At 53.3% G+C, this 12,216-nt stretch overlaps 1 non-coding gene across 1 annotated transcript; it reads left to right on the top strand.

Annotated features, from left to right (window-relative positions):
• Positions 1-9,702: 9,702 nt before the first annotated feature.
• On the top strand, positions 9,703-9,906 carry LOC134414013 (small nucleolar RNA SNORA74). The gene has a single exon (XR_010026636.1). It is a non-coding gene; the product is annotated as a small nucleolar RNA SNORA74 (small nucleolar RNA).
• Positions 9,907-12,216: the final 2,310 nt, after the last annotated feature.

The following is a 12,216-nucleotide window of genomic DNA, read 5'->3' as shown; positions in this document are numbered from 1 at the left end:
CCGCAGCACAGCTCTGTCCTGGCACTAAGGGCTCAGTGCCCACTGGGTGACAGCTCCTGACAGTCCCTGTGCCATACAGCTCTGTCCTGGCACTAAGGGCTCAGTGCCCACTGGGTGACAGCTCCTGACAGTCCCTGTGCCATGTCCCCAGGACAGCTCTGTCCTGGCACAGCTCGGGCACAGCACCCGCTGGGTGACAGCCCCTGACAGTGCCTGTGCTATGTCCCCAGGACAGCTCTGTCCTGGCACTAAGGGCTCAGTGCCCGCTGGGTGACAGCTCCTGATGGTCCCTGTGCTGTGTCCCCAGGACAGCTCTGTCCTGGCACTGAGGGCTCAGCACCCACCAGGTGACAGCCCCCGAGGGTCCCTGTGCTGTGTCCCCCAGGACAGCTCTGTCCTGGCACTAAGGTCTCAGAGCCCACTGGGTGACAGCCTCTGACAGTGCCTGTGCCGTGTCCCCAGGACAGCTCTGTCCCCGTGGGAGCTGTGCCAGGGTGAGAGGGGCGATGCCGGGGGGCTGCCGCCTTTCACCCCCGTTATTAACGGCACCGCTCGGCACCGACGGGTTCTTCACAGCATGCCGGGCCCCCGGGCTGCCCTCGCTCGCTCCTGCCTGGTTAAATTTGGATTAAATCAGCGAAGCCAACACAGTGATCAATTCCCAGTGCTCTCCTCCAGAACCGGGCACAAATGAGGGGAAAGCAGGGAGGAGAATAAAGCCTGGAGTGAGGGCACAGGGACCTGCAGGTACAGGAGGGATGTGAATGGAAACTCAAGTTTTCAGTGCCACCAGCTCAGCTGTGACTAGGCAGGGACAGTGACCCTAGGGACACTTTTCTAGAAGCCATCATGCCAGATGATCTGGGCAGGGGCCTTTATGGGTGCTCAAGCCAGGATTTAGGTGAAAAATTGGCCAGCACAGAGGGCCATGCAGGCAGCAAGGGGACAGTTCAATCCCCTGCCTCCTCCCCATGGAACAGAGCCCGGTCACAGACACACAGTCCTGGTTATCCCCCAGCAAAGTCAGACTCCCTTGGCCTGGAGCAGTCACTCCCTCCCAGGGCTGAAGGTTTCAGATCACTGGACAGCTGTGGGCAGCACCATCCCTGCCTCTCTGGCTGCCTCCCCCAGGAGCCACATCCTGGCTGCCACCTCCTTGTCACTGCATTTGAAGCACGTCCACATCACAGCACACACGGGCTCAGGAGCAAGGCCAGGGACAATTAATAAAACGCCTCCCCTAAGGTGGAAATGAGACCACCCATCTCAGCAGTGTCACACCACTAAAGGAGAGGGGATGGTTGTGAGCCATTATTCCCTGCACAAATGGGCTTTAAATCATCATCCATCACCAGCACCCAGCACTGGATGTTCCAAAGGTGTCCAGCAAAGCCTTTGTGGCTCCTTTCCACCATGGCATGGGTGACCACAGTGCCCATCACCTGGAGATCCTCACGGAGCCTCCATACCCACACTCTGCTGCTGCTCTGGGAAGAAATCAGCCCTGCCAAACATCAGCAAGACCAAACGTGCTGCTTTGGGGTCTCAGGTCTATCTCCCTGGGGTGGGATCATAGGAGGGCAGGGTTCCTCAGCTGCCCCACTCCTCCTGGCCTGGCAGGGGAATTGGGTTGTTACGGAGCAGCAGTGCAGGAATTGAAAGCCTTTTTCCTTCTGGAAGCCCTTGAGGCTGCCAGTCTCAGCTGAGCCGCCGCTTGCCAACAGTTTTTCATTTCATCTCTGTTTCATCTAAACTTTCCATTGGGTTCCTCATCCATCTGAGCTGCAATGATAAATATGGAAATAAAGAGGCATTTACAGCCCCTCTCTTGGGCTGATTCTGTGTATAAACAAGCTGTGCTCACAGCATCCTCCTCTCCACAGCGCTGATTCAGGAGCAGCAGGGTCTGCCCAGGACTCAGTGGGCACAAGGATTTGGGGGAAATCCCTGGGTCACTGTGGGGAGAAAACGGCAGCAAAAGGAATGGGGCAAGCAAGGCCTACAGGGACTTCTGTAAAGGACTAGAAGGGAAAGAACAATAGCTGAAGAGCTGGATGTGCAAAGTGTGAAGAAAGGCTTTAATTTGCACAGAATCTCTTAATCCATTAATCACAGGGACATTTGTGTATGAAAACCTCCCTCTCGTTTAATACTATCTCAGGTTTTTCCAAGAAGGTCATAACTGTTTGGCAGTGGAGTGGGAGGGGCGAGGTGGGACAGGCAAAGGCCATGGGCTTGTTTCCAGGGAGAGATCCGCCATTAACAGCGTGGAGCCAGCCCAGGGATGAGCAGGCATGAAAAGCACTGGACATGGCAGTCCAGGAGTCACAGTGGCACTGGGGACACCAGTCCCCTGAAAGAGGATGTCCCAGTGCCTCTTGGCTCTCTGGAGGTTGCCTGCAAAGGCTGGATAAACTTGCCTGGGTGCCTGGAATAGAGGGTTTGGGGGTTTAAGAGCAGACTGACATCTTCCCTTCCCCTCCACCACAGTCATTTCCTCTTCATTCACTGCTCCAGTGTTCCTTTCCTCGCCCTACAGAGCTGGATTGTGAGGATCATCCTGGAGGCAGGGGGAAGCTCTGGCAGCATAGCATGGACTGATCTATCCCCTGACCTTCACCTGATGCTTCTCTCAGGTTTAACCTCTTCTGCTTTAATCCCACATTCTTTCTCAGCAAATCCAGCCTTGCACCAGACCAGCCAAAATCTCCTTGTGTCCCATGATGGTCCCACAGACCTGAGAATTCCCTGTCAGCCAGTGGGTAAACATAATATCTACAAACCCAGCTGCCTTCCTGGAGCTGTTACCTGTGTTCCTCAAGGGAGGAAAACAGGAAAAATTAGTATGCGGCTTCTTCCTTGAGAAATCAATGCGATCTCAACTCACTGTGAAGTTCCCTGACTGTTAGAGATGCTGCACTGGTAAAATCTAACCCTCAGAGGAGAAAGGGTGGGAAAAAAGAAAGAAAAATAAATTCCAGTGACTAGACAAGTCTAAAATGTTGCAGAAGGCTAAACTGCCAGGGCTGGGGCTTGTTTGGAAGTCCCAGAGTGGAGAGGGCTGTGCAGTCCAGCTGTTTATCATCCCACCAAGAATCAGCTGTAATTGTTAATTCTAATTAGAACTGTTGGGTAAAAATGTAATCAAGAGTTTCCATTAGGAAAAAAAAAAAAAAAGACATTTCATCTAAATTAAAAATTTTGTTTTTTAAGAAAGGGGGTAAACGTTGAAAGTTTTGTAACAACTCATTTCAGCATTTTCAAGATGAAAAGGGATGTATTTTTGCTATGAAATGCATCATCAATTCAAATTGTTTTATCTTACAGTCTGAAGAGCAAAAAATAGTTTTCAAATCAAAGCAAAAATGGTGTTTTTAGGCATTTTCTTTTAAAAAGCCTATCTGGAGGTTTCTGTCCTAATTAAGAATGATTATTGGTTTTCTTTTTTTCTTAATGGAATAAGCTGTTCCTAGTTAGCTCTGCTCTAAAACATTGGGTTGATGTTGACGTGCCCACCCATCTGCCCCAGCACCTGACCCCAGGGCTGTGCTCACACCACCCCACTCTGCATGTCAGCACTGCCTGAAATCCCTGGGGTTTGAGTCAGGCTTTATAAAACTCACAGAACTAAAGCAAATTCCTTGCTGCCAGGAGACCTGGTGGGGCACTGGAAGGACACAGGTGTGTTTGGTGGGCCTTGTGCAGGTCTCAATTCCTGAGGCAGGCTGATTGTGGTGCCCACACTCGGGCAAGGCAGCTGCAACCCCACCTTGTACGTTTGACCCTGTGGCTGATGCCATGGAATTGCCACAGATCCCAGCAGGGGTTTGCATCCTGGGGGATCCTCTCCACACGATTAGCAGATCACCTTTATCACACTGAGACAGTGGCTTGGGATCTGGTAGATGAATAGCAGAGCTTGTGGTTTGTGATCTGTCCTCTGGCTAGGAGCACTGAAGGAGAGGACAGAAAAGATGGGGGTTAAATAGGAGCTGGGAGCAGAAGGGGACACCAGGGAAGGAGACTGGGCCAAGGAGAAGCTCAGAAGGAGGAGAGGAGGGTGGAAGAGGAAGGGAGCAAAGCTCAAGGGCTCTGCCAGAGATGAAATGGAAAAAGGAATTGCTGTGCAGCAGTTTCAGCCCAGAACAGAGGGAACTGCACGGGCTCCTCGAGCTGCCCAAGGGCATTTTGAACAACAAAACCAGCAAGCTCTGACAGGGCCAGGAGACCCAGGCAAGAGTGAATGGACAGAGGGGCTGCAGGGTCCCACAGGCAGGGTCCCACAGGCAGGCCACGCTCCTGCCTAGCCACATCCAGAGTGGCACTGCCCTTGCTGCTGCTGCACCACCCCTCTGGCAGCCTGATCGGGGTTATGTAACCTTTCCTGACTGCTCTTTCCCCCGATCAAGTGAGGTTGCTGCTCCAGCTCCCTGCAAGGAACAGCTGGAGCAGCCTTTCCTGAGCTGCCCAGAGCGACACAGCCAGCCCCAGCCTCCGAGGCAGCTGAGCAGCAGATCCTGCCCCACTGCCACCCCCAGGGAGCTGTGCTGGCAGAGCTGGCACCCAGGACATGGCACCAAGCCCCGGTGGGAGGCTGCAGGCCCTTGGCCAGGGAAAGAGATGGTTGGATCATGGGTTCTTCCTGCAGGGAGCAACTGGTGAGTGAAGCCTGGAGCACCCACTCACACGTGGGAGCAGACACTGTGGACAACACACTGCACCAGTGCTCAGTGCTTTATGCACCTAACTCAAAATAAGCTTTCTTTTTAAAAAACATATCTAAGAAGAATGATTTTTCTCTCTCTTTTTTTTTTGTTATTATTTTGAAGTTATAAATTATTGAAACAAATTATTCTCACTACTCTCCCAAATCATTCTGAGGCAAAGAAAAGGCAGCTCTACCTTCAACACCTTCAACACTGCTTTGTAACAAAATGAGTCAGATTCGTTTTGCTCATGATTTGCCCTTGGCTCCCTTTGTCCGTCTTAAACTACATCCTGGCTCGGTCTGATTAGCAGCGTGTCCTCGGAGGCAGAGGAGGCCCTGCAAGAGCCCGAGGTATTGCAGGTCAAGATTAAAGTGCTCTGCATGACATTCACTGTCAAAGCTGTAACTGGCTTAACTCAGTGCAATTAGATGGCTCAGAGGTTGCACAGTAACGGCAGCAGTGTTTCAGTGCAGCTGATTAAGGCACAGCCCTGGCGTTAAAGGATGTGATTAAAAGGCAGTGTCAGGGCTGAGACCTGGCAGAAGAGCTCAGCAGGCAGGGTTAAATCCACAGCTTCTTCTGGGGTTGGACACCCCAGGGCCGGGAAAAGATCTCCAAGTATCAGCTGAGCCAGCTCAGCTTTTAGGTCTGGAATGCCATCTTGTGATGGCAGTGGGGAAGTGGAAATGGCCCCTCTGTGGAGGCAGAGGAGATGATGGAATTACAGAATGGGTTGGGTCAGAAGAGACCATAAAAATAATTTTATTCCTCCCCCTGCCATGGCAGGGACACTTCCCACTGTCCCAGGCTGCTCCCAGCCCCACTGTCCAGCCTGGCCATGGGCACTGCCAGGGATCCAGGGGCAGCCACAGCTGCTCTGGGCACCCTGCCAGGGCCTGCCCACCCTCACAGGGAACAATTCCTAATTCCCAATATCCCATCCATCCCTGCCCTCCGGCAGTGGGAGCCATTCCCTGTGTCCTGTCCCTCCATCCCTTGTCCCCAGTCCCTCTCCAGCTCTCATGGAGCCCCTTTAGGCCCTGGAAGGGGCTCTGAGCTCTCCCTGGAGCCTTCTTTTGTTCAGGTGAGCACCCCCAGCTCTCCCAGCCTGGCTCCATGGCAGAGGGGCTCCAATCCTGGGAGCATCTCCATGGCCTCTCTGGACTTGCTCCAACAGCTCCAGGTCCTCCTGATGCTGGAGCAGCTCTGCAGGGGTATCTCACAAGGGCAGAATAGAGGGGGACATCCTCCCCTCACCTGCTGCCCACTCCTCTGTGGGTGCAGCCCAGCACAGGGGAGTTTCTGGGCTGCCACTGTTGGCTCATGTCCAGCTTTTCATCCATTATATCCTCCAAGTCCTTCTTTGCTGGTCAATGAGCTCTTCTCCCAGTCTGTGCTCATGTGTGGGGTATCCCTGACCTGGGTGCAGCACCTCAAAGAGGAAAAGGCACCATCGAGGCCATGGCTGCCCTGCCTTCTGCTGTGTGGGAGCCAAGCAAGGCTGGTGTCACTCACAGGGCAGTGCAAGCACCAACACCCATGAGGTGTCATCATCACGGGCCCCAGCCATGACAGACACCAGGGAGATAAAAGTTCTTCTCACCAAAGCCTGAACGTGCTTGGCTGTGGGGCTGGAGGTGACCACCATGGTAAATGATGATGTACATCCACAGATCTTTTCTTCCATAGGTTTACTGAATTTTCTTCCTCTTCCCACGGTACTACTCTGTCTTTTTCTCCAGTGACTGACAGTGTGGCCAAATGGTGTTGAGCCAAAATCTGATTGGTACAGAAGGATCACAGTACCAGCCCTGCAGTGCCAGAGCTGAGCAGTGACAGGGGGCAGGCAGTGAGCCCTGGGCACGGGTGTGTTCAGGGCTGAGGTGACAGTAAAGGATCTCCCTTGCTGCCACAGGAGCTGCAGACATCAGCTACATGGGGGATGTCCCACCCCAGGCTTGGAGCACACGTCTTTTGAGGCACTACAGCTCCATGCCAGTGCAGATCTCTTGAGTGGATACACTCTGCCAGCAGACAGTGCTCATGTCCTGGTTTAACCCATCCTGCTAATTTATGGGAGCAAAATCACTCAGATGTGATTCCTCCTTTATGCTGCAACTGAACATTCACTCAACAGAGGTTACCCAGGCTTCTGGAGCCAGTTGAGTTGCTTTGAACACAAGCTGCAGGGCTGTGCTGGGATGCAGGGAGCTCAGGGGAGGCTGTGTCTAGACTAGAGGAACTCTCCAGGAGGCTTGCTGGGCTTTTGTTTTGTACTAACTCATATCTCTAATCTGGCTTGGAACAAAGCTTCTCAGTCCTTTCAGGCCTTGCCAGGACACTTGCAGGAGAAAAGGAGGCTCTGTTTAGTGGTCAGCAAGCCAAGATGAACAACAGGGACTGGCTGCAGCTAATGCAGAGTGCTCATTCCTGTGACAGAAAAGGGCTTCACCCCCACGGCAGAGCGGCTCTGCTGTGTTTCATCTGGTTTGATGCTTTTCACCCAAAGTTCACAAATGATGTGCAGGCCTTTGTTTGAGCCCCCCTCCAAGGCCAGCAAGCAGAGAAAAAGCTGTGCACACAGAGGGAATCCATACTGGGAAGTGAGAGACTGGTCCTGGCACTGAGAGTTGCTGAGTTCTGGTATTTGGCATTCAGGAAGCTTTTGAAGTATCTCCCCAATCCTGCTGAAAATGTTTTATTAAGGAGACAAAGCATATTCATTTGGGCCCCATGCTGGGCTAATGAATTAAACAGTTCTAAACTGAAGCTGTGGCTTAGGGTCTTGGCAGAGTCATCATCCATGCCTGTGTGGGCACGTGCCCTTGGCCATGGGCAGCGAGACCCCCAGGAACAAGAGCATGAAGTGTTCTGTGTCTGCTCTTACCTGTCTCTCCCCAGACAGGTTTTGCTGTGTGCACTGGGCATAGCTGGGAAACCTGTTCCTCACCAGGTTCATCAGTGACAGGGGAAGCACCGAGCTCCTTCTGCTCAGCACCAGCCTCTGTCCCTGCACACAGCAGTGTCCTGGGCACAACAAGCTCAGAGCTTCCCAGGACAAGGCAGGATCAGGCTGAGCTGGAGAGGAGCACCCCACATCCAGGAAGAATAGCTGCCTGCTTGGGCTGAAAATAGACCATGAAACATTTGAAGAAGACAGAGCTGGAGTGGATGATTGCCTGAGGCAAGGCGCAGCTCCAGCTGAGTTCACTGCTGAGCTCTGAGAGCATAAGCACATGAGGAGCATGGGGGAGGGATGCCAGGCTTTCTGGAAAGGCCTTCAAGTGTCTCAATGGAGCACAAAGCACAGAGAAAAACTTCCTTTGAATGGATCCCCAGCGAGGGAGTTACAGTTACACTGCTGTGCCCAGACATGGATACACAGAGCACTGGGCTGATATTACAGCATCCAGTGGAGGTCAGGGAAGGTGTGGAATTGTGCTTCTCCCAGCAAGGCACTTGGCAGTGCCACAGCTTTTTCTCTGCTTATTTCAGGGCTGGATTTTTGTTTCTGAGCTGACACTTCTACCTCCTGCGCCCGAAGTGGGACACATCAGGGGCAAGCAGAGGCAGCTCACCAGCCCTCTGCTTCCCATGAGCCGGTGCTTGAGTTCAGTTCTCCCAGCTCCACAGATCGTGTTCCTGCTCCGGCTCTGTCAGGGATGCTGGAAGTGTCCAAGGCCTGGTCGGACAGGGACTGGAGCAACCTGGGACAGTGGAAGGTGTACCTGCCCATGGCAGGGAGTGGGACGAGATGATCTTAAAGTCCCTCCCGGTGCCTGATTACCGAGGTTTTTCCCCGCCCCGGGGGGAGCGGCCGAAGCGAGCGGGGCGGTGTCTGTGGAATCACCTCGGCAGCGTGGCCAGGCCTGCTCCTTTTCTGTCCCCGCCGCCGTGTGGAGATAAAGCGGTTCTGGGGGGCTGGGCTTCTTCAGCTCGCCGCCATGAGGGCCAAGAGCGGCTCTGGTGGGCCGGGCTCCCTCGCCATGAGGGCAGGGAGTGGCTCTGGCGGGCTGGGCTCCTTCAGCTCACCGCCGTGAGGGCAAGGAGCATCTCTGTCGGGCTGGGCTCCTTCAGCTCGCCGCCATGAGGGCAAGGAGCAGCTCTGGTGGGCTGGGCTCGTTCAGCTCGCCGCCGTGAGGGCAAGGAGCAGCTCTGGTGGGCTGGGCTCGTTCAGCTCGCCGCCGTGAGGGCAAGGAGCAGCTCTGGCGGGCCGAGCTCCCTCGCCATGAGGGGCCACCGCCGCCATGAGGTGAGGGGGGGGGGTTACAGGGACGGGTGGCGGCAGCAGCGGGGCTGGAGACCGGGGCTCCGGGGCAGGAAGGCGCCACCTGAAATACTCACTGCCTCCTATTTAGCTGTTCGGCCGGGAGACTGGGGATGTTGCTCGGCTGTGCAGTTCAGCATTAATTCCTCAGCCTTTCGCTTGGTGTGCTGGCTTTTGTCCTCTGCCACAAGCCAGGCCGCTGCTGTTGAGCTTTGTGAATACAGATGGAACTAATGGCTTATTTGTGATGTTTCTGCTGTCCTCTCTTTAGGCCTTCAGCCGATGACCGATGGCGGTGACCCGCCCGAAGGAGCAGCTCTGAGGTGCCCCGGCCCCGTCGCGTGTGGAACCCCGAGCTGAGCTGTGCTGAGCTGTGCTGGGACAGCTGGGGAGGTGCTCCGGGAGGGCACTGGAGCCTGCGAGAGCAGATGTGAAGGGATAACCTGCCCGCGGGACACAGCAAGAGCTCTGGAGCCACATGGGTGAGGTGTGACTGTGAGCCAGCCTGGGAAAATGGGCAAAAATGTTTTGCTGTCTAAAAGGCCTCTGCTGGCTCCTGTGCTAGCCTCAGGTCCTCAGGGTGGAAATGACGTGGTTTATCCAGAAATAAGTTTAGCTTATCTATTCCTCTTGCTGGATGAAGCCTTGATGAGAGTAGGCATCATCAGAAAAGTGCCTCCATGTTTTTTCTGCCCGGTAAACCCCCCAGTTTTGGGGTTTTTGTCTCCCAGCAGTAGTCAGCTGCCCGTGGCTGCTCAGTGCCTGTGCCAGTGTTATGCTGCTGGGAGAAAAAGGTGCTGCTGAGCTTTCCTGGCACCAGCAAGGCCGTCCTAGTGCTCAGTGGTGCCACGTTTTGGCAGCACTCTGCATGCCTGAGAGTGGAGTAACTCCTGCCCGTGGAGACAGTTGACTAGACTGTATGTGTTCATGCAGCAACAGGCAGCTTTATTGAGATCTAACTTCCTTATATAGATGAAAAGGCCCATGAAGGTAATCCTCATTGGCTGAGCCAGTTACTACTCAGCTAACCAGCCAATAGCAGCCTGAGTCTCCAATGGCCTGGGCCTGCTCTTACTGGTCGAATTACATAAGCAAGGTAATTATATAATAAATAACTTATGAAGTTGGAATTATTTATACTGTGTGGCCTACAGGCCAGATGTAGAGCATCACAGAGGAATAGCTTATAAATATGGAACTTGTGTGTGTCATAAAACCTCTATAGCTCATAAATATGGAACTTGTGTGTGTCATAAAACTTCTGTTCGCATGATGTTTGGGGCACTTGAATGGAGGAAGGATCCTCCAAGTGATCAGTGCTGCAATAAAAATGAATTCTTTTTGATACTCAAACTGTGTTAGAAAGTTTCTTTTTGGGTGATTTCAGTGTCAGTTCCACAAGGCCCTGTAGTTTCACAGTGGCCCCTTGGTTCTAAAGTGTCACGATGGCCTCAGTCCCACAAGGCCCCACAATGTCCAAAGAGTCCCCTTAATTCCATGGGGCCCTGAAGAGCTACAATGGCCCCTTGGCTCCATGAGGCCCTGCAGTGCCACCCTGGGGCAGGAGGCCAGGAGGAACTCGTTCCCCACACGCTGCAGCTCCCTGGGCCAGCTGGCACCAACACCTTCTCCCAGGCCAGCACTGCCTGGCACAGCCAGGGCCGAGCCACACTGCAGCTCCCTGCAAACCACGGCGGGGGCTGCGAGGCCAAAACCCGAGTCACAGACAGTTTGTCACTCTTCCTGTCTGTATCTGACCAAGAAATGTCCCATTGTGGGGTCCCCTTTCCTGCAGTCACTGCAGCACTGGGACCATCCCTGGAGCTCTGAGCGAGAGAAATGGTCAACGTTGCACCTCTGCACTGACTCAGGGATGGTGGGAGATGCTCTCTGGGGTGGCTGGAACCATGGAAAAAGGACAGTTGGGAGCACAGAGGGAAACCCAGCTGAGCTGCTGGACTGGGTCAAGACATCTCTGTCTGGGGGAGAAGTTGGCTGTGAAACTCCCTCCTGTGGATGCTCACGTGCCCAAGAGTTGGGCACTGAAGAGCATCACAACAACAGACAGGAGGATGGGGCGGCCAGGATTAAAGTGCCTCAGGGGGGTCTGGACTGGCCACACAAGGGTGAACCCTGGACACCATCTCCAGGTTATCCCTGACTGTGAAATATGGGCTGAGATCAATCAGGGCCAGGCCAGGCAAAGCCCCTGTGGTGTGGGGGGGCAATGGTGGGAATATAAATCTGGGGTGACACGTGGTCTTGGTAGTAGGTGTAGTAAATTGGGAGCACCATTCCTAAACCACAACAGCCCTGTCAGAACCAGGCCTGTCCCTGCACTGTCCCCGCTCTGCTGCCCCACAGCTGCTGGATCAGGAAGGGCAGAGCCATGGGGGAGGAAAATGCACAGGGACTCCTCCTGGGAGCGACCTTCCATCCTGATACTCAGACCCCAAGGCAGAAATCCCCATCGTCAGCTGGGAGGTCACCATCAGAGTCTCTGCCATTGTCCCACTTGGTGAATCTTTCACACTGAGATTTTGGTCCTTCCTTTCAGTTTCTTTACTTTTGGGGCTTTTAATGATTCCTCCATAAACATGGCAATTCATGTCCCTAATATGGCATTTCTTTCCTTTTTATGGAAGTGTTGGGAATTAGGCCACATTAAAATGCTGGCAGGGTGTGCATAGGTATTTGCAGCCCTGTGGAGAAGCAGTTGGGATATAAGAACCAAAGAAATGTAAAATGGTTTGAGTTAGAAGAGACCGAAAAGAGTCTCTGGTAAAACTCCCATTACCCAGGAACACCTTCACTCGTTCAGGTTGTACAAAGTCCCTGACCTTAAACACATCCAGTGATGGGGTTTCAATTCTGAGGGCACCCTATGCCAGTGTCCTGCCACCATCATCAAAAAATATTTCATCCTTACAGAAAATCTAAATCTGCCCTCAGTCACTTAAAAGATACAGTGTATTATTCTGTATTATATTCCCCAATATAATCTTGGGCAAAAATGTACTCAGCCATTCCTGGACTTAAATCACATCTCCAGGGCTGAGCACCTTTGAGAAGGCCCAGAGATCTCCCAGGATGGGATTTGGAGGCCCCAAGAACATGATCACTGTATGGGAACTGGAAGTCCTGGGTTCGGTGGAGACTGAGGGCAGAACAAGAACAGCCTGTGAGGATGACAAAGGTGGATTCAAATATATTGGACCTCTTCTTCATAGTGGAAATGAA

The sequence above is a fragment of the Melospiza melodia genome, unplaced genomic scaffold (assembly GCF_035770615.1).
Source record: "Melospiza melodia melodia isolate bMelMel2 unplaced genomic scaffold, bMelMel2.pri scaffold_88, whole genome shotgun sequence".
In the NCBI taxonomy this organism is placed as follows: Eukaryota; Metazoa; Chordata; class Aves; order Passeriformes; family Passerellidae; genus Melospiza; species Melospiza melodia.
This window is presented reverse-complemented; position numbering and strand designations above follow the sequence as displayed.